General features: G+C 37.9%; 1 protein-coding gene and 1 non-coding gene across 3 annotated transcripts in view; both read right to left on the reverse strand.

Moving 5' to 3' along the window:
* The window catches only part of OPCML (opioid binding protein/cell adhesion molecule like), a 1,146,349-nt gene that overhangs the window by 1,045,238 nt on the left and 78,558 nt on the right, over positions 1-22,553 (reverse strand). The gene's annotated exons all lie outside the window — the stretch shown is intronic.
* Positions 2,771-2,872, reverse strand: LOC129479990 (small nucleolar RNA U13). Its single transcript, XR_008656904.1, has one exon. It is a non-coding gene; the product is annotated as a small nucleolar RNA U13 (small nucleolar RNA).

Genomic DNA, 22,553 nt, shown 5'->3' on the forward strand with positions numbered 1-22,553 from the left:
ACCTTTATAGTTAGGTGGGATTACACTATTCACTTTCCTCATGAAAGCTCCCTGCCTCCTCACTCACGTCTTTGCTCATTCTGTTTCCTCTACTCAAAATGTCTATGATGTCTATGTCTGTGACACATCTCTAAGTCTTACCTATCCTCAAAGTCCAGAAAAATGCTGCCTCCTCCCTGTAGTCTTCCTCAAACTCCCCTGCAGCTTCTGAAGTTGTTTACCTGTATCTTCCCTTTGAGTATTTGTCACTTTCTCCATCATATTGAATATATAAGTATATCAGACCCTGCTCATTTGTGGTTATAGAAGTTAGCACTTTGTTTACAAAGGCTTCAAATTTCATCATGGATATTATATTTTAATTTTTGTGAGGCCCAAATTTGAATTCAATACTCCATGGCTGAAGTTCAGAAGTGACTTCTATAGCCTGTGAGAGCAGCTGGGAAGGCCCAGGGCACCCATTACCAAATTTCTCTGCTTAGCTCCATACACAGGCTAAAAAGGTGGTCAAACTTTGATCCTTCCAATGGGAGGGGGAAAAAGTTCCTAATAAGAAAATTGGCTTCTACTGTTGGTAACATAAATGAAGAGAAAAATAAGTAGATCCAATCAAGTGACGGCTTTGGCCAGAAAAAAAAATTATATATATATATATACACACACATATACATGTTTAATATATATTCAATATAATATATATTATTTAATATAATACATATTTTTTAAAATAACATTTAAAAGCAAAGATTCAGATTCTGCAGTATTTCAGACACGAAAGGTCCACCATACATTCTGTACGGAAACTGGAAAAAGCAATTTATGAAGCTATTTTAGCAAGTTCTCTGGATAGTGCAAAAATTGTTCAAGTGAGAGATAGCCTAGTATAGAGTTTATGTTAATGGTGAGATTTATTTTAATAGCTTTATAAATTACTTGAGTTCTGTATTTATAGAATCATTAAGGGTCCAAAGGGGTCACTTATATTTTTCAGTTATATTTTATTGCATTTTACGTAGCAAATTATATGCTATATAAGATTCATGAATATGGGGATTGATGAAGGTCTCAGGGTATATCACTTGCAAATGTCAAGGATTTTATGAATGTTTATTATGTCCTGAAAGGTAAAATTCACGTCTAGCTTAACTTTCTCCCTGATTTCACCTAACAGTGCTTTTCCCATAGTAGGCCCACATTTGTTGAAGTGAGTAGGCATTTCATTTGTTGAAAGAAGAAAAAAAAGAAAGCTGTTCTCATCGTTATGTTGCTTTTCCACATTTTGGCATTTCTCCTGGGGTGAGTTTACTCAGGTATTGTCAGAGGAGATAAGTGAGGAATATAGAGTCTTTCTTCAGTTTCCATTTGTGGAATTGTAACAAATAAATAACATCCTCATTCATTATTAATAGGCTTTCTAGAGATCAAAAAAGTGGATTCCAATTTCCAATGAATAATTCTACAGCAATTATTTGCAGTTTAAATAAAAGGAAAGGCATTTTATGTGGACGACACAAGCAGTGGATAATTAAAATACAGTAACTGATTTCCATAAATAACGAAGATGGGAAATTATCTCTGACTTCGTTTGCAAAACTCAATTTCCAATTCTTCCCCTGTGAAGAGGATTAGCCATTTCCACTCTAGCCCCACCTCTCTAGAGGGGACAAGAGCACATTACGCATATTGCACAGTTTTGCTCTGGCAAAGGTGTAAGAGGGATGTAATTTCAGCTGCTCACATGTGAAAACAAATAACTGAGCCTATATAGTTCCTTTAAAAATTTTTAATTAAGAGCTATAAATAATGATTTCCAAAATACACATGTGCATTCTCATACACACACTCCACATGCAACCACATACAAACATATACACAAAGTGCAGTCACAAAATACCCAATTGAGGATTGCATAGGAGATGAGTTTTAAAACTAGCAAAACTAGCAATAAATTATTCATTCTCAAATTTTAAAAAAATGCTAACGTACCTACTGCAACAAGAACAACAACAAAATACTACATGGCTTATATTGTCACTTTCAAAAAAAAGAAAAATAACAAAAAAACTAGGAGCTGATTGTTACATAAATGAATGCAAAAAGACTGTTAAGTTTTGGTTCCTCCATTTGGTGTATTTTTGACTTGGCAAAATGAAAGATGGAATATAGTAAGGCAACGGGTAAGGAACTGTGTGGTCATCTTTTGTGATCAGTCCCCTCATCCCAAGGCTTTTATATTGATAGAATTCCCCTATTTCGACTTTAGTCAAAATCCACATATTGCATGAGTTAACAGTTTCACTCCGTGCATCTTTCACTTAAAATTTTCTCAGGATCTGGAGGTTCTGGGCTGTTAAGCTCACAGATGTGATCTCAGAGTCCAGCACCCCACATTCAAGTTTCCATATTCACATTTGTGAGTGCCAGGATGTACTATGTCCTGTATTGAAGACTAACTGCAAAAATGACAGAGCGTACAATTAGGGAAATATGGGTTTATGGCCCAGTTCCTTCGCTTACTAGCTGTGTGACCTTGAATAGTTACTAAAATTGTCAGTTTCTTCAAGCTGTAAAGTGAGGATAATAACAGAACCGAACTCGCACGGTTCTTCTGAGGAGCAAGGGTAATACTTTATGTGAAAACCCCTGCGTAACTGCACAGCTCTAAACCTTTCAGTCTTTAGGACTCAGGGGTATGATGGAATGCTTTTCTATTTTGGTTCATTTATACACACTCATGGCTTCATTTTTGTTGTTGATGTTGTTGTTTTCATGTCAGATGGGTAATGTGCCGACGTCATAACCAGTTTCAAGGGTGGCACATCTCACACATGCGCCTGAGCCCAGCCATCATGCTTATGAACCACAGAAGCACCTGCTCCATTTCTTTTCATCTAAGCCTAATGATTAAGTTTTTAGCACATCTATCTAATTTATATGACATCTTATTTCTCTGACAATAAACCAACATTTATTTGTTGTTAACTGATGATGTTGCCTAACGATCAGGACCCAGATTGTAGTGCGTTATGTATCAGCCAAGCCGAATGCTGTCATTAGATAGACACACAGAAGGGTGGAGCTTGTTCTGCCTGCCACAGACGGAAGCCATTATCAGTAACCTAATAATATCAATAGGGGCTAAGATGAGATGGCGGGCAGAAGCTATTTCCTCGACTTTCTCTCTGGCCATCACCTTTTTGGCTCTTCCTGGGGAGTCAAGATGTGCTGCAGTCCACAGTGTAAATGCTTCTGCATCATGTGCACTTGGGAAATTGCAGGTCCTTTCATAGAGAAATCCCGCAGAAGACAATTAGGGCCTGGTACACATTTCCTTCAGAGACCTCTCACACCTCAGCCAAATGACTCCTCCCTTCCCCTTTAAATGCAGGATAACCAGAATGGATTGCTTAATATTTGCTAAGCATGCCATGCACTTCAAAACCTTTGCAACCCCGCTCACCTCTCCCCTCTTGCCTGCAATCCCTGCAATGCCTTCTTACTCCTGATATCCACCCAAACTCTCTGACTGCAAACTTTGAGTCATCCTTGATTAAACCATTCAACAGTCACCTTATCTATGAAATAGTTTCCCGCACCTTGCCTAATGGAAAATTTAGTCCTTTATATCACCTTTTACCCATGGCTCTTTTTACTTTATGAGGCATTTTTCAAAGTGCACACCAACTGGGCCTGCTTGCATAGGAGAAGGATCTAGATTGCATGCAGTCTTATATCCCTTACTGCTACCCAGCCAGGACAGCGTCAGTCAGTGAATGTCAATGAGAGATACATGAAAGACCCTCTACCCACAAAGAGAAAATGGAAGCCCCTATTCCTTAGATGAAAACTATCTTAAACAGATGAAGCTAAGGCTTGACTAAGAAAGTAAGCCTGAGCCACATGGGTTTACCTTTAGCCTATCTCAAACCCCATGACGTGATAAGAAAGCCATGTTGGGGGTGAATGACAGCTCAGTAAGAGCACTGACAAAGAAGAGCTGTGCCAATGGACGAAAAATTTTGATGACTGTCTAAACAATAGAAAGCAAATAGTATCAAAGTTGTGGGGACAAAAAGGGACAACAGATAAAACAAAAGTCCAAAATGCATGCAAGAGAGGGCTTGTGGGGTGAGAAAGCCAAGGGTTGTGAGCACGGGTGAACAGGGAATATAGCGGGCAATCTGAGATAGACGCTGCCATCTCTAAGGCTGCTAGTCTGTGACGGTTGATGTTTGGTGTCAGCTTGACTGGATGGACAATGCCTAGATGGCTGGTGAAGCATTGTTTCTGGGTCTGTCTGTGAGGGTGTTGACCGAGGGGATTGACATTTGAGTCAGTGGACTGGAACAGAAAGATCCCCCTCAATGTGGGTGGGCACTACCTAGTCAGCTGCCAGCGTGCTGGAGCAAGGCGGGAGGAAGAAGCAGGAGGAGAAGCTTGCCGTGTCTTCTGGCTGGCTCTCTTCCCAGGCGGGGACTCTTGCTTCCTCGCCTCCTGCCTTTGGACATCGGACTCCAGGCTCTTCAGCCTTTGGACTCTGTAACTTGCACCAGTGGCCTCCCCGGGGCTCTCAGGCCTTAGGCCCCAGTCAGAGGGCTGTACTGTCGGCTTCCCTGGTTTTGAGGCTTTTGGATTTGGACTGAGCCACTACCAGCTTCTCTCTATCCCCAGCCTGCAGATGGCCTATCTTGGTGGGACTTCCTTGTGTAAAATGATGTGAGCCAATTCTCCCTAATAAACTCCCTTTCATGTGTGCATGTATCCTATTCATTCTGTCCGTCTGGAGAGCCCTCATGCGGAGCCCCTCCACCACTACCCCGCGCCTTCACTTGACCGAGTCGAGCCTGTGGAATCTGTAGCACTGAAAAGCAGTTTGTGTGGGCACTGGCCCAAAGAGGCACCACAGGTGGTGACCATGGGTCCCTCTGTGGTGGGAGATAGACTCAGCAACACAATATGAGCCTCCTTCCACTGCCACACAAAGCAGGATACAGGCAGGTAACAGCCCCAGCCCAAGAGGAGAAGGAAGTTTGGCAAAAAAACAAAGGGAAACACACAAAATCAAATCTTACTCTCCATTTGAAGGAAAACACACTTTTTAAAAAAGCAGCATTCAGGAGAGCAAAGAAAAGACACAGACCTTAAAATATATTAATGTCCTTAGAGTTATTCTAGAAAAATGCTAAATCTTTAAACAGAAACAACTGTATCTTGAAATTAAGAATGATCTTCCAAGTAAAATAATGATGAGTAGTAATGTTCTAAATACTAAAACAACATCATGATGGGTGTAGATGAAGAGTAACAGCTAGAAGATCAAACTAAGGGTTTCTCCTATAAAAATCATAAATAAGAAAGAAAGAAATACAAAATATGAACAGAAAATTAAGAGATATAGATGGGGTCTGAAAATGAAAAATGAGCAGAAAAAAAGATAAAAAATATTTGAAGAAATTTACTTAGAGCTGAATAAATACATGGGTCTTCAGACTGAAAGGATATACCTCATGCCAAAATGAGTTTTAAAAGGTTCACAACTTTCAACATTATGGTAAAATGTCGGAACACCATACATAAAGAAACACTTTAAAAATTTCCAAAGAAAAATAACAGATTACTTACAATAATATAGAGATTAAATTTACATCTTATTTTGTAACAGCAAAACTGAATGCTACCAGAAAATGATCCGAGATTGTTATTTTAAACCCATACTCCATACCCCAGCAAACTTGCATTCAAGTATGAAGACAAAATGAAGAGTTTTGAACCTGCAAAGACTTGGAAATTTTGCCATCCATAAATACTTCAGGGAAAAAAAAATATGTAAGGAAAATCCCATAAAATAAAAAACAAAACCAAGTAAAAAGATACAAGAAAGGGTAGTAATCAAATAAAACACTAAAAGTTATAGTCAAGTTTAAATAACTGTTGATGCTTGATGTTTTAAAAATGTATAAAATAACCATCTGCAACTAAAATCCCAGATGTTCTCAACCATGGAGTCTGCCAGAGAGAGTGGTGAGAAGTGTAAGAATACTAAATTTTTTATTCTTATATAAGAGGAGGATATAGATATTATAGCTGTCGACAGAATTGTTAAAATTGTTAAAAATATAAGTGTAACCACTAGAAGAATAGAAATAGATATATAAATTTCAAATCACAAGGGAGGGAATATAATGGAACAAAATATAAAATCAATTCGGCCACAGGCAAGATGCAAACAAATAATGAAAAAACAAACAAGCAAACAAACAAAACCAGTAAAATTAAAGTATATCAGCAATCACACAAAAAAGTTCATTTTAAACTCTGAAAAATAAAATGCAGTTACATGTGGAGTACAAGAGGGTCCCTGAAATTAAAAGACGCAGAGGGAATAACAAAGGATGGAAAAATGAATGCTAGGTATGACACAATAAGAAATAGATATTTGATCTTTGCACCTTATTCCCCGTAATTTCTGATAGGAGTGATGAGTATGTCTTTGGTTCTAGTGAGGTGCCTCTTTGAGCGCCCTAGGTCACTTCAGGAGGGGGGCTGCTTGCCAGGAAGACCAAAGCATAATTAGCCCGTTGCAACTTTAAGCCCCATCCCTGACCTCTAGGGAGGGGAAAAGAGCTGGAGATGAAGTTGATCCCCAATGGTCAACGATTTAATAAATCAGGCTGATGTAATGAAACCTTCATGAAAGGCCCTAAGTATTAATAGGTTCAGAGTGCTTCCAGGTTGGTGAACACATCAAGGGGCTGGGAGAGGGTGCACCTGGAGAGGGCATGGAGGCTCCATGCCCCCACACATCGCACCCCATGCCTTGCCCTACGAGTCCCTTCCATTTACTTGTTCCTGAGTGCTCTTCTGTATAATCAGCTGATAATAATAAATAAAGAAATTTCCGGAGGTCTGTGGGCCTTTCTAACAAATTATGGAACCTGAGAAAAGAGTCACAGGAACCCTGATTTGTGGCAGGTTGGTCAGAAGTATGGTGGAAACCTGGGACTTGTGATTGGCACCTGAAGTGGAGCAGTCTTATGGGACTGAGCCCTTAACCTGCAGGTTCTATGCTAGCCCCAGCTAGTGTCACAACTGAGCTGAAGCACTGGGCTCCCCGTTGGTGTCCAGAGAGTAAAAGATGGTTTTTTTTGTTTGTTTTGTTTTGTTTAAAGCCAACCTCAAGCAAAGAAAAATAAACACAAATAAAACTCCACCACGCCACACCTAGATGAGTTTATAGGAAAAATTCCATCTGTTTCAGGGAATAGGAAATGTTTATGAGGCCAACCTAACTCTTTTCTGTTTGTTTTTGTTTGTTTGTTTGTTTGTTTGTTTGGGGTTTTTTTTGTTTGTTTTTTGTTTTGAGATAGTCTTGCTCTGTCGCCCAGGCTGTAGTGCAGTGGCTCCATCTCTGCTCACTGCAAGCTCTGCCTCCCGGGTTCACGCCATTCTCCTGCCTCAGCCTCTGGAGTAGCTGGGACTACAGGCGCCCGCCACCATGCCCGGCTAATTTTTTGTATTTTTAGTAGAGACAGGGTTTCACCGTTTTAGCCAGGATGGTCTTGATCTCCTGACCTCGTGATCCACTCGCCTTGGCTTCCCAAAGTGCTGGGATTACAGGTGTGAGCCACTGAGCCTGGCCCAACCTAAGTCTTATACTAAAACCAAACTAAAGGAGCACTTTTCTAAGATTCCTAAATAAAATATGAGTAAGTCAAATCCAGCTACGAATTAAAAGAATATTATATCATGACAAGCACATTTAATTCAGGAATACCAAAATGGTTGAATATCAGGAACACCATTAATGTAACTAGATACGATAATAGATTAAAAGAGAAATCCAATATAATAATCTTAATAAAAGTTGAAAAGCATTTGGTAAAATGTAATGACTATTCCTTAGTAAACCAACAAACTTTTTGGCCAGCTAGAAACAGAAAGTCTTTAATTTTATAAAAGCTTTAAGCAGAAACCAGGCCGGGCATGGTGGCTCACACCTGTAATCCTAGCACTTTGGGAGGCCAAGGCAGGTGGATTACCTGAGGTAAGGAGTTTGAGACCAGCCTGACTAACTAATGGCAAAACCCCATTTCTACAAAAATACAAAAATTAGCCAGGCATGGTGGTGCATGCCTGTAATCCCAGCTTCTTGGGAGGCTGAGGCAGGAGAATTGCTTGAACCCAGGAGGCACAGGTTGCGGTGAGCCAAGATCGCACCATTGCACTCCAGCCTGGGCAACAAGAGCAAAACTCCATCTCAAAAAATAAAAAATAAAAAGAAATGACTATTATCAACGTTTGGCTGGGTGTGGTGGCTCACGCCTGTAATCCCAGCACTTTGGGAGGCTGAGGTGGGTGGATCAACTGAGGTCAAGGGTTCAAGACCAGCCTGACCAACATGGTGAAACCCTGTCTCTACTAAAAATGCAAAAATTAGCTGGGCATGGTGGCAGGTGCCTGTAATCCCAGCTAATTGGGAAGCTGAGGCAGGAGAATCTCTTGAACCCAGGAGGCAGAGGTTGCAATGAGCCAAGACCGCACCATTGCACTCCAGCCTGGCAACAAGAACGAAACTCCCTCTCAGGAAAAAAAAAAAAAACAGAAACCTACAGCAATTTTATATATATGTGTGTGTGTGTGTGTATGTGTGTATATATATATGATTTCTATTAGAGCTTGGAGCAAGAAAAAACAAAAGACCACTTTCCGCATTACACTACAGGCTTAGCCAATAAAAATGTCAAAGTAAATATATAAATAATATAAATATCACAAAGAAACAGAACATTGTCGTAATTTTCTGCAGTATGATTGCCTACATCTAAAAGAATTTGAGGATTTTACAGATAAATTATTAGAATAAGACACTATTAAAATAAGAAAGCTCTGTAAGGTGACAGACATATCCTCATATATAAAAATCAATTATTATCTTATATGTTAGCACAAATTATAAATCAGAATATGTAATTAAAAATAAATCCAGGTCTATGCCTCTCTTTCTGTTACACGCACACAGTAAAGTGCATTTGGAGAAGGAAAAAAAGCCCAAGAATGACATGAAAATTTTGAAAAAGAAAAAAATGGTAGGTAACTGCTCTATCAATTTACTATCACATGAAAAAAAAAACCTATTGTAATAAAAACAATTGGACTATTGATACAAAAAGGAAATACATGGAACAGAATTTGAGAATTAAGAAACAGATCCATGAATTCAGGGGTATTTATTTTTGTTAAGGTATAGGATGTAATTTCAAGTAAATAAAGACAGGATATACTATTAATATGACTGTTTCATAGAAAACTAAACTACATAGATCTTCTATCTCACACTACATGCAAACCATATATTTTATAATTTCAAAAGGATTAGAGAGCTAAATATTCAATAATAAACAACCCTTTATGATTATTGTTGTGTTTTTGTTTGTTTGTTTTAAAAGTCTTGTTTGGGGAAGTTTTCCTAAGTAGACTTTGAAAGAATAAGTCATAGTGGAAAAAGTGGACAGATTTGATGAAAGAAGAACTTTAAACTTCCGTAACTTAAAAATAAAAATGTATATGCAACGTTAAAAAACACACAAATATCTTTGAAAGATATTTTCAACATACAAATAAGACAAAAGTTCTATATCATATATATGTGTATAAAGAACTTCCAGACTTTTTTCTAATTGTTAAAGAACTCAACAGAACACAAATTATGTTAAAACGTAATTCAAATACAAATTTCAGGTGGTCAATAAATATATAAAAATGTATGTAGCTCTACTAAAATTAATAAAATGCTAAAAATAATAATACCTAATGTTTATTGAGTGCTTGCTACTGGCCAGCCACTGTTTTAGGGTTTACTTGTGCTAATTTTGAAGTCTTACAACCAAGCCTCATAGTGAGTAGTTTTCCCACTGCAAAGAAAGGAGAGGTTGCCTGGAGAACCAAAATAACTTGAACACAGATACTCAGCTAGTTGCAGTGGAGCTTGGGTTTAAACTGAATTTGACTAGGTCCTAAACCAGTTCACTATCCTGCCATGCTTTTATTGTTTTTGTTTTTTCAGTCATCAAATTGGCAAGTCTTTTAAAAAGGTCGATAATATTCAGTGTTAGTAAGGGTGAGAAAAACTTTTTATTCTCAAATATTCTTGGTGGCATTATAAATTGATAGTCTTTTTAGTGCAATATGGTGGACTCTTTAAAAACAGTTTAAAGCAGACTACTTGACCCAGGAATTCCACTTCCAGGAAAATAACCATTAAGAAATAGTTAACATATGCAAAGATATTTACAAAAGAATGCTTATGGCACCATTATTTGCAAGAGTGGAATCTCATAATCAACATACATGTCAGTAGATAGGCTTCTAGTGAAACAATTTGGGGAAAATCCATGCAATAAAACAGCATTCAATCTTTAATAAAAAGGAAGTAGGTCCATTCTTACTAAACTAACATGAACTGATATGGAACAGTTGCAAAACATAGTGACCTACTGTTCCCTGAAAAAATATTGCAAAAGCAAACATATTTAAACCTGTGTGTGTGTGTGTGTGTGTGTGTGTGTGTGTGTGTGTGTGTGTGTCTTTTTTGAGGGAAGAAGGTATGACGAAAAGAAGAAAAAAGCTTATGAGTTTATGTGTAATCATTTAGAAGAGACTAGGAAGATACACAGCAAGCTGTTTTCACTATTACCAATGGTTCTTGCGTGACAGAGGAAGATAAATCTGTTTGGTTGGAAAGCAGAGAATGGGAAAATATGGACTTAAACATGATATTTAATAGCAATAGCTATTCTTTGAATCTTTTGCAAGAAGATATTCATGTAATATTTGTGAAATGAAAACAATAATAATAAAAGGAAGATAAAAAATAAAAGTGATGAAATGAAAACTGAACGCACAGAAAACGCAGACAATTTAAACAAAACATTAGACAGCACATTATTGCAATAGTTGCATTCTATCACAGCAATTCAGGCTCATGGCAGGGATACCCATCCGGGAAATAAGAGTGATCAAACACTCTCAAGATTCACCGTGCTTACGAGAGCCCCAACCAATCTTTTATACAAAAGCTTCACAGCACCTTTCTGTTTTAGGAAAGAGCTTAGTTCCACACCGGGTGTTTTTATATATCACGCCAAGTCATTTCACTGAGATCTGCTGGCGATTCAGCCTGGAGCTTTCAGATTCCTTCTCATTTTACCAACATTAAGCTGCATCCTTAACACAAGGCTGATCCTGAAGTGATTCCACCAACAGATGCAGAGATAGCTTTGGCAGAAATAACTTTAGGCTCCTATTCTCTTTTCCTTGTTGAAACATGCACAGCATTGCTCATTACAGTTAATCAGACTCACAACACTTCATCCTGGCTGAAAATAATAGGCCCCATTGTACCTTAGTAACCAGGTTACTTCACCCTTTCATTGCTGCGGTTAACACCTATTATTTCCTCCAGGCACCAATATTTGGAAACGGGATCATTTAGCTCTGAAGTATGTTAAGCGTTGTGTGTGCAGCGTTTCTTTTGTTAGAAGGAGGAATTCAAGATGGCTGAGCCTGTCCTAGCTGTTGAGCTACCTGTTAAAACGTCAGTGTTGACATCCACAGCACACACCCTGTGTTTAGAAACAGGGCTTTGGGGACTGGATACCTTGGCTCACACCTGTAATCCCAGCACTCTGGGAGGCAAAGGTAGGAGAGTCGCTTGAGGCCAAGAGTTCAAGACCAACCTGGGCAACATAGACTCTGTCTCCACACACACACACAAACTAAATTGAAATGGAGCCTTGGGTGTCTCATTAATATGCTGTTATTGAGCAACGTGCCTGAGACTCGGAAGATCAGAAGGATTACAGCACCGAGATACTGGCTTTCCCCTCTATTTGCACTGGAAACCTCTGAGAACAGGGCAGACACGGCCTTTTCTAAACGCTTCTCCGAGCCTCAAGTAGAAGCAGCAGCAAGGAGCAGAAAAGCAGGCTGCAGCCTTCATCCTGCTAGCTCTAAGCATGTTCAAGCAGAGGAGGATGTAGACAATGAACGGCTTAATGGTCTTAGAGAGAGAAACAAGGTAGTAGTCATTTGGTGACACAGAAAAATGGAGTTTCTTACTCTCAACAAGCTTAAAGCTATCAGAGTATAATTTTCAAAATGTTAAACGTGTCTCTTATACAAATATTAAGTGAGCACATGTCAAAGATGTATTTAACTTATTAATGAAAGAACCGAAAGAAGAGTAAAGCTAGTTCAAAGACGATTTGAGAGACTGAGTCAGTTATACATATAAGTCTGAAAAAATGTTAGAAGAAGATTGCTAAATCAAATATAAAACTGGTTAATGTCTAGGGTTATCTTTTCTTGCTTAGGACAAGAAAAATTTATGTTGATATTAGTCATATAAAAGTTGATATTTACACTTACAGGGTAACAAAATATCCTAATCAATAATAAATACTAAGTCAAACAATTGCATCCCTAGAGAAATAGATTAACCTCAAATTGCCTAATAACATTTCGTCGTGATATTGAAAAACCATGTAGTTTTCCTTTTTCTTTTTTCTAACTGGGAGGTGTTTTTTTTTTTTTTTTTTTTTTTTTTTTGCATGCAGCTGTGTCCATGGTGATCCTGGATGGTGGATGGAGACCATAATACACCATCTACACAATTTCCGGTATGAAAGGTCACCAAGAGACCACAAACCAATTTCCTCTCTCCACACGGGTTTGGGTTAAATGACAAGAAGTCAATTTTGTGTAAAGGGGCTGTTGACATGAGCTTATACCATGCCATAAGCTTAAACTCAGGCAGACCTGCTCTCTGCCACTTTTTGGCTAAACATAATCCCAGACCAATTTCCTCATCTGTATGTAGAGGTAATAATGGCACCTGCCTCGTAGACTGGAGTGGGGAGTAAAGGAGATCATCCAGGCAACGTGTTTCCTGGACTGTCTAGCATTGACCCAACAGTTAGCAAATGCTGCTGCTGCTGTTGCTGTTTCTACACCTTGCAGCTAAATTCTATCATCACTTATCATCTGGAGAATGTGGTAAAATTTAACTTCAGTTGGATCCAACTAGGGAAAAGGAGAGGAACTCACAAAATAATAAAATAAATTTCAGAAAATGTAATTTCCCCCTTGGCTAAGAAAGTTGTCCTTGAACTGGCTTTCTATGCACTCCAGAGTAGATTTTAAGCAAAGATTGGTTCAAGGATTATAGCCTTACTATTCCTCTGAGGAGAAAAGGAAAAGTGAGAAACACGCAGAGATTTAAATGCAATGTTGGTGGAAGATATAAAGTTGATCGGGAGGAAGAGAAGATGGGGCTGGGGAGAGAAGGGAGGGGGGCTGCCAAGACTGTTTAAAAAGTCAGATGTGACTGTCTCTTAGCAATGTGTCTGTGATTTTATGATCTAAAAGGGGGTCAAAAGTATCAAAAGTATCTGTTCCACCCACCTCACTGGGATAGTATAAAGATTAAAGAAATAGAGCAAAACTTTTAAAGTATGTTCTGCGCATTCTGCTAATAAGATTCTCATCTTTTTATTCTGCTTACTGGGTCTGTAGGAGGCCACGAAGCTCAGACATCTCACTCTGAACTACACAGTGGTTATGAGATTTAAGCATCTCTCTGACAAGAGCAGAACTCCCAATCTCCCTTTAGCCTTTTTGTAATCAGTTTTGTAGTTGAAATAGCAATGGATACAGGTGATATCCTTTGTAGTTTGCATCTGTGTTTTCTGTTGGACAAAAGTTAGATATTTGCAGAGTTTTAAAAAATTCCCTTACTATATATTTTTGAATAATCATGTTGAGGTGAAACTTACATACCATAAACCCACCCACTGTAATATAACTAGTTTATTTTATTCTTTTTAGAGTCAGGGTCTTGCTCCACTGCCTGGGCTGTAGTGTGGTGGTGTAGTCATAGCTCACTGCAATTTCCAACTCCTGGGCTCAAGGGATCCTCCCACCTTGGCCTCCCGAGTGACTGGGACTATAGGCTTGCACCACCACGCCCAGCTACTGATGATCTTTAGTAAATTTATAGAGTTGTGCAACTACCACCACAATCCAGTTTTAGAACCCTTTCCAACATCTAAAAATGATTCCTCATTCTTATTTGTTGTTACTCTCCATTTTCATCCTGCAGTCCCAGGCAACCATAAGCTACTTTTTCTCTATAGATTTGCCTTTTCTGGACATTTCATAAAAATAGAATCACACAACATTTTGTCATTTGTGTCTGGCTTTCTTATACAGCATAAGTTTTTCAAGATTCATTCACGCTTAAGCATGTTTCAGCAGCTTCTTTCTATTGTTGAATAGTACATTGCATAGATTACTACATTTTCTTTATTCAGTCACCAGATGATGAACATTTGCACTGTTTCCAATTATTTTGTGTGAGTAATTTTGCCGTGAACTTTTGCATACAAGTCTCTTTACAGACATATCTTTTCATTTCTCTTAGATACCTACAAGTAGAATTTCTGTGCCAATATTAAGTTTATGTTTTTGTTAAAGTATTTATTAAACTGCCAAACTCATTTTTAAAGTATCCATACCATTTTGCATTCTCACTAGCAACGTATGAGAGTTCCAGCCTCCCCATATCCTTGTCAGCTCTTGTTATTTTTAATTGAAAAGGCATTTCATTGTGGTTTTAATCTGCATTTCCCTAATAAGTAATAATGTTAAGCATCTTTACATGTGCTTCTTAGCCATTCAAATATGTTCTTTGAAGAGATACCTATTTAAATCCCTTGGTCTTCTGTTTTTAATAAATTTAACTTTTATTTTAGATTCAAGCAGTACATGCACAGGCTTGTTGCCTGGTATATTGCATGATGCTGAGGTTTGAGGTATGAATGATCCATCACTCAGGTACTGATCACAGTACCCAGTAGTTCATTTTCAGCCCTGGCCTCCTTCTCTCCCTTCTCCCCCCATGACTTCCCATTGTCTATTGTCGCCATTTTTATGTCCATGAGTACCTAATGTTTAGCTTCTACTTATAAGTAAGAACATGCAGTATTTAGCTTTCCGTTCCTGCACTGATTCACTTAGGTTAATGGCCTCCAGCTGCGTCCATGTTGCTGCAAAGAACATTATTTCATTCTTTTTCATAGCTGCATAGTATTCCATGGAGTATATATACCACATTTTATTTATCCAATCCACCATTGAGGGGCTCTTAGGTTCACTTCATGTCTTTGCTATTGTGAACAGTATGGTGATGAACATACAATGCAAGTATCTTTTTGGTAGAACGGAAATCCTTTGCTTATTTTTAAGTTGAGTTCTTTGTCTTATTGTTGAGTTATAAGTATTTTTATATATTCTAGGTGTAAGTATTTTATTAGCTATGTAAATTTTAAATATTGGCTCTCAGCCTGTGGCTATATTTTCATTTTCTTAATGGTGTCTTTAGAAGCCTGAAATTTCTAAATTTTGAAAAAGTCCAACGTATTATTTTTCATTTGTGAATCATGCTTTTGGTATCATTTCTGAGAACTCTTTGCATAACCCAAGAACACAAAGATTTTCTTTTATGTTGTATTCTAGAAGTTTTATAGTTTTAACTTACATTTAAATCTACAATCTATTTCTAATTGTTTTTTATGTATGATATAAGACAGTGGTCAAAATTAATCATTTTGCATGTGGATATTCAGTTGTCCCATTATTGTCTGTTGAAAAGATTGTCCTTTACCCATTAAATTGCCTTGGCACCTTTGTCAAAATTCAATTGACCATAAATAACATGTTGGGCATTTTTTCCCTGAACGTTCAATTCTATTCCATGAGCTACATGTCTAACCTTGTCCAGGTACCACCCTTTATTTATTCCTGTAGAAATGTCTAGTGTTTTTTGTTTTTTTGTTTTGTTTTGTTTTGTTTTGTTTTTGAGACAGAGTCTCAGTCTGTCACCCAGGCTGGAGTGCAAAGGCACGATCTCGACTCACTGAAACCTCCGCCTCCCGGGTTCACGCCATTCTCCTGCCTCAGCCTCCCGAGTAGCTGGGATTACAGGCGCCAGCCACCACACCCAGCTAATTATTGTATTTTTAGTAGAGATGCGGTTTCACCATGTTGGCTGGGCTGGTCTTGAACTCCAGACCTCAGGTGATCGCCCGCCTCAGCATCCCAAAGTGCTGGGATTACAGGCGTGAGCCACCACACCCGGTCCAGAAATGTCTAGCGTTTTTAACCCCAAGTCTTGGATATCATCACCTAGAGATCCAGGAATACAGAAAGGAAAGTTTGTAACATATATTTTGTATACACAATTCACAAGATCAACATGATCACAATGAATATTGTGGCTTATCTCTACTGCCAAATTTGTAATCTATTAACACATACAGACAAATAATAACACATAATAACAAAAGCCACCTGGGAGCCTATAAATATGGTGAATTTTCTAAATTAAAACTACAAGTGTGGATAATTAACAAGTATTAGTTTATTATTATGCACAATCCATGTTTAGTCTTCACTGTTCATGATTATTTTGGTTTCCTATCTGTAAAAATTTCTCTGTCCTCTTTGTTAAAAGAACTTCCCTTGGTTCAGGTGTTGAGAAATGACATGATCATAGAAGATGTACCTCTCTGTAGCACTAGGAGCTGAACCACTATTACTCTGGACCAAAGATCAACAAGCTTTTTTCTGCAAAAGGACAGAGAGTATTTTAAGTTTTGCTGGACATAAAGTCTCTGTAACAACTACTCAGCTTTACCGTTGTCTTGGAAAACAGCTAAAGGTAATGTGTAAAGGAATGGGTGTGACTGTGTTTTAATAAAACTGGATTTATATGAAGAGGTAACAGCAGGCTTTGACTGGTGGGCCTTAGTTTGCCAAACTCTGGTATAGTGTAGTTTCCTAGGGTTGCTGTGACAAATCACCACAGATTAGGAGGCTCAATAGGACAAACATTTGTTCCCTTACATTTCTGGTCTCAGAAGTCTGAAATTAAGGTTCTGAAGGCTCCAGAGAATTGTTCCTTGCCTCCCTCAGGTTCTGGTGGCTCCTGACTTTCCTTTGCTTGTAGTGGCATCACTCCAGTCTCTATCTTCATCTTCACATGGCCTTCCTCTCTGTGTCCTCCCCTCATCCTATAAGAACACTTGTCATTGGAAATGGAGTTCACTGTAAATCCTAGATGATTTTATATTAAGATCCTTAAATAATTACATCTGCAGAGTCGCTATTTCTAAATAATGTCTCACATTCTGAGGCTCCAGGTAAACATGCATTTTGTCGGGGGTGGGGGGCCACAATTCAACCACTATTCAACACCTGGTTTAGGCTAATCATGATAATCCCATTCTTCTTTGTCATGAATTGTTTTGTAGAAAGCATGGGACCCACTTCTAGCCAGTGAGGTTATAAACGCTGTTTATGGGGAAATCCAGGGAAAATGTGTTCTTATTTGATGAAAAATAAGCACAGGCACATCTCTTATACTTTCCTGCCCCAGGGGGTTGTCTTATGCTAAGAGTTGATGCAGTTACCTTGTGACCATAAGAACAAAAGCCGGAAGAATTGCTGAGAAGCTCATATAAAATCTTCACATCACTGCGATAGAGAATTAACCAACTTTGCTGTTTCCTTACTCCGGACGTAGAGTGATGAGAGATAATAAACACCTATTGATTAAGTTCTTGAATTTAGGTTTACTTTTAGGTATAGTCAAAATCATCCAGACTGTTCTCGGAGTAGTTATTCTCAGGTATTCTCCAAATACTACAACCAGAGGCTACAGTGACTGAAAAGCTTGTTGATCTTCCTGCCAGCAATCAATGACACATCGGTACAAATCCATTATTTTTTTAAGATTTCTCACTTTTATATTGACTCACTGGGCAAAAAAGCTATAATCAACCTTTCCAATTTAATTCTGGGATATAATATGGAGACTGGGCAGGAAAAATCTTGGAATACTCAGTGGGAATAGCAGCACATCTCTGAGAAAAATGGGACTGTCTAAAAAAAATAGAAAAACAAAATGGGAATTATTAAAAAAAAAAAAAAGCAAGCGAGTGAGAGAGAGAAAGAGATGCTCTGTGAACTCTGAAGACTAGCCTGGGTAGGTCACAATTCTTGTGCACCCTGTGACTTCCACAAGTAAAAGGAAACTGAGAACGCAACGTTCAAGACAAGTGAAGACAGTACAGGCAAAGAAAAGAGGTGGGGGTCATATTGGAGCCACATTTATTGTCCTGGATAGCTCAGTGTGATATTGTGAGGTGCCACAGACCGTGGCAAAAAATATTCAGATCAAAGGTCTGGTATGCCAGCACTCACCACAAAATGAAGTATCAAATAGATAGTGTATATTCTGAAAAGTATGTAATATCAATATGTTCTCTATACTTAATGTATATATAAAGTATATGCATTAAACATACCATATATATGTATATGCAATCTATGTAATCAAAACATATGTTATATAACATTTTCTCCCATTTTTATATTGAGTGTTTATTTTATGTCTCTAATGGGGGAAAAGGGAGACTAGAACTGAAAAATAGTTGTAAAAATTTCCTCCTGAGAGAAATCCATTTTTAAAAATCTGCTTTCTATTTTGGCAATGAAGTAGTAGCTTCTAATGGATCAATCTTTGCACAGATAATAACTACAAAATCTGGATACACACAACAAAATTAAAGGAGAGAAAAACCACTACCTGAAGGTACTGCAAACAAACAAAAGTAGGAAAATGCCGAGGAAAATTTACACTTAGAAGAAGGGAATGGGATGATGCTGGGTAAATTTTCAATATTTCATGGACTTTTGCCTGAAGGCAGCCCCAGTGAGCATGAAGTGGAATTACTGAAACTCAATAGATTTCCTGCAGTCTCACTGGCTCGTGGAAGCAGAGGACAGGGTTTGAAGTGGCCATGGCAGCTATAAAATGAGGAAAGAGGTGCCAGAAAAAAGATACCCACAAAGGGAAAGCCCTAAATTCTGTATTTAAAAATTGGTTTAGGCTGGTCGTGGTGGCTCATGCCTGTAATCCAGCGCTTTGGGAGGCCAAAGGGGGCAGATCACCTGAGGTCAGGAGTTTGACACCAGCCTGGCCAAAGTGGTGAAATGCTGTCTGTACTAAAAATATAAAAATTAGCTGGGTGTGGTGGCAGGTGCCTGTAATCTCAGCTACTTGGGAGGCTGAGGCAGGAGAATTGCTTGAACCCGGAGGTGGAGGTTGCAGTGAGCTGAGACCACACCATTGCAGCCCAGCCTGGGAAACAAGAGCAAAACTCCCACTAAAAAAAAAAAAAAAAAAAAAAAAAAAAAAAATCTGTTTAAATATCTGGCTGATCTCTGAATGCCTCTTCTGCAGGGAAGACTACAAGCAAACCAGTTAAGGCTAAAAGGACTCAACAATGATTTCTACTGCTGCCCACCATCGAGAACACAGAGGTTGGACTTTGATTATTGCCACATTAACTGTCTGCTAAAACCAAAGAACAAAAATCAATACATTCAGAAGAGCATAACAGAATCCAAAGTTTTGTACCAATGTCCAGAGTATAATCAAAATTACAAGACTACCAAGAAACAGGAAAACGTGACCCATAATCAAGAGAAAAGGTAATCAATGAAGACCAACCCCAAGACAACTCAGATGATGGAATCAGTAGACAAGTATTTTAATAGTAGTTATTATAACTATGCTCAAGAATAGAAAGGGAAATAAATGAATAACCAGAAAATCTCAACAGAGAAACTTTAAAATCTATTAAAATGCACAAACAGTGGTAGCCTTTTAATAATTCATTTTATGTCTTTTAAAATAATTCATTTTACATCTTTTAAAAATAGTTCTTTTAAGAACTATTTTTTTCTTAATTAAAAATATCATGTAAAGTGCTATTATCTTGGAGTTCAATTAGTTTATATAGTGTGATAGCAGATAGTCTGGTAAAGTAGAGAGAGTATTACACATTTAGACAAACAAAAACAGGCCAGGTGCAGTGGCTCACACTTGTAGTTCCAGCACTTCGGGGGCTGAAGTAGGAGGATTGCTTGAGCCCAGGAGTTCAAGACCAGCCTGGGCAACATAGTGAGACCCATACCTCATATTTTATTTAATTTAAATAAAAGTAAATTAAAAAGACAAAGACAAATCTTAATTCTACTACAAACATCTCTCCATGACATTGAGTGAGACATTTAACCACAGTGAGTAGACCTTGATGTGTTCTTCTGTCAATGTGAGGTTAGATCTAAATCAGCTCCAAGGCTTTTGCTAAAAATCTAGGTGAAATTTGCTTAGCATCCCAAAGTTAGTTTGTATAAAAGTTAAAACTAACATATAGGTCTGCTACTCATGACAAAAACCTCAACTAAAAGTAGCCAGGAAATCTTATCCAAATGTATACTATTTTCAGCAACTTCTCTACGGATTAATGAAACATAGTTTCAGCTCCAGATCCCTTACTTACCCAAAACTTTTTATTGTGCCACATACAAAGGCTTAGAGACACATTGGACCAGATGCTCTAGTTGAAAGTAAACAGAAATATCACTTTCTCCCTGTCTAGATTTAGCAGAATTGCATTTGGAAATCAAAACAATTCGTATTACACCAGATTTCAGCAACGTTTGAAGCATCAAAAATAAATAAAATAAAGCTTCTCCCATGAAGCCTATCAAAACTAAAGTAGGTGGTAACTGAATTGAAAACTTCATCAGAATGAGGTTCTGTTCTAAATAAATATGTGCATTTTAAAAACCCATTTATCTAATGTACTATAATCATAGAAAAGGGACCTTCAAACTTTTGATCAGATGCTAGAATGTTAAACTGACGGAAGAAATAAAAGCATTTGTAATTTATTGCTTTGCTTTGCTTTTTCATAGGGTATAATTTATTTATTTAATTTTCCTGCAAGGATATCTTATTTCTCCTCTGACAAATGCCAAAAATGAAGACAAGCCAAACATATAGATTGCATTAAAATTGATGTGCGTTTTAAAATTTCACTGTTTTTAATTTCACTGTGCTGAGCTGTCAGCCCTGGCTACCCTTGGGAAATCTGTGGGCTGGTGCTGAGTGCACCAGTTTCCTAAACACAGCTCAGCCACAACTTCTTACTTTAGTCCAGGGCTCCACTCACCAACCTTGAATCCTCAGAATGTTTTTCTGATGACTCTATCCTCACATGGTACAAGCTTTGCCACAGATAAGGGTCTTACATGTCCATAAATAACATGGGGATGTATCTTACAGATAAGAGAAGACAGAACAGCAAAATAAATATGAATGTTTGGGGACAGAGCCTACAAGTGAACTCAAACACATCGATGTCTAAAGTTATGATATTAATGAGATATTTGAAGGTAGATAAAAGGAAATGTATCCCCACAGAAATCTGGTGGAAAAAAATAGAATTTCTGTCTGCTGTAGTTTCACAGAAGAATGTAATCTTGGGTTTGGAAGGAACGTTAGAGGCCATCTAATCCAACTGCATTCCCAAAACAGAAATCCTGATAGTCGGTGATTATCCTTAGAATTGCAGGAATTCATACAAGAAGGACCAAATTAAGTCTCATTGGTTTCTAGGGTCATGATAGTTCTGTGGAAATCAAGTTTCATTTTTGTTTTGAACCGAATTGTCTGAGAGTTCTGAAATCTGAGTTCTAAAAATTCATATAAACCTATTGGTTGATACTATGTCTCAGAACTGAATTACTAAAAATGTAGGGTTAACCAGATGATAGGTCCAGCAATAGGAGGATATTAAAGACCAGTCTGTTACTATTCTTTGCTGCTGTTTGCGAGACTTATTTCTGCCCTGAAGGGGTTCAAAGCCATAGATTAGCAACAAAATATAGTTAAACACTGGCATGATCTATAGTTTTTCCCCCCGTCAGAAGTGCTTAGAATATTGGAAAATAGGATCAATATTTATTGAGCATTGGTTCTGTGCTGTAAAAGGGTGAAGAGTTTTGGAACTATTCAGCTGGAAGAATAGAAGCCTGGGGTAGAATTCAAGTATTTTTCTAATCTATACGATTTGTCTTAAATAGGATGCTGATCAACCATTATTAATTTAATTCCAGAGAATAGAATAAAAGAAAAACAGAGTGTAGAAAGGGGAAAAAAGCAAATTATTAGTATTCTGACTATAAATGTCGTGAAAGAGTTTTTGAGGGAAGCTATATCACGATGTCTTTGGAGGACTTGAAGAATAAGGTCAAACATTCATTTATCTTTACTGGGCCGAGAAAAATGCATCATGATGGAAAAGATGTATCACTTGTCAACATCCCCTTTCTTGATACTATAAAAAAGAGACAGAGTGGTCCAGAGTTGGATAAAAAGAAAGAATAGCCTTTAAGGGTCCCCAGTTTTTCTCATCACCTATCTAGAGAGAGAGGGAAAACAAGTATGTGGGATTCACCCTTTTTCCCCCCATCTGGATTATTGATTTTCACCTTTGGAAGTCTGTACCACTAACTAACAATATGTTTTTCTATGGCTTAGCTTACACAACCCTAAACCCAAAGCTCATTAATCGAAGCTC

The sequence above is a fragment of the Symphalangus syndactylus genome, chromosome 3 (genome assembly GCF_028878055.3).
Source record: "Symphalangus syndactylus isolate Jambi chromosome 3, NHGRI_mSymSyn1-v2.1_pri, whole genome shotgun sequence".
Classification (NCBI taxonomy): Eukaryota; Metazoa; Chordata; class Mammalia; order Primates; family Hylobatidae; genus Symphalangus; species Symphalangus syndactylus.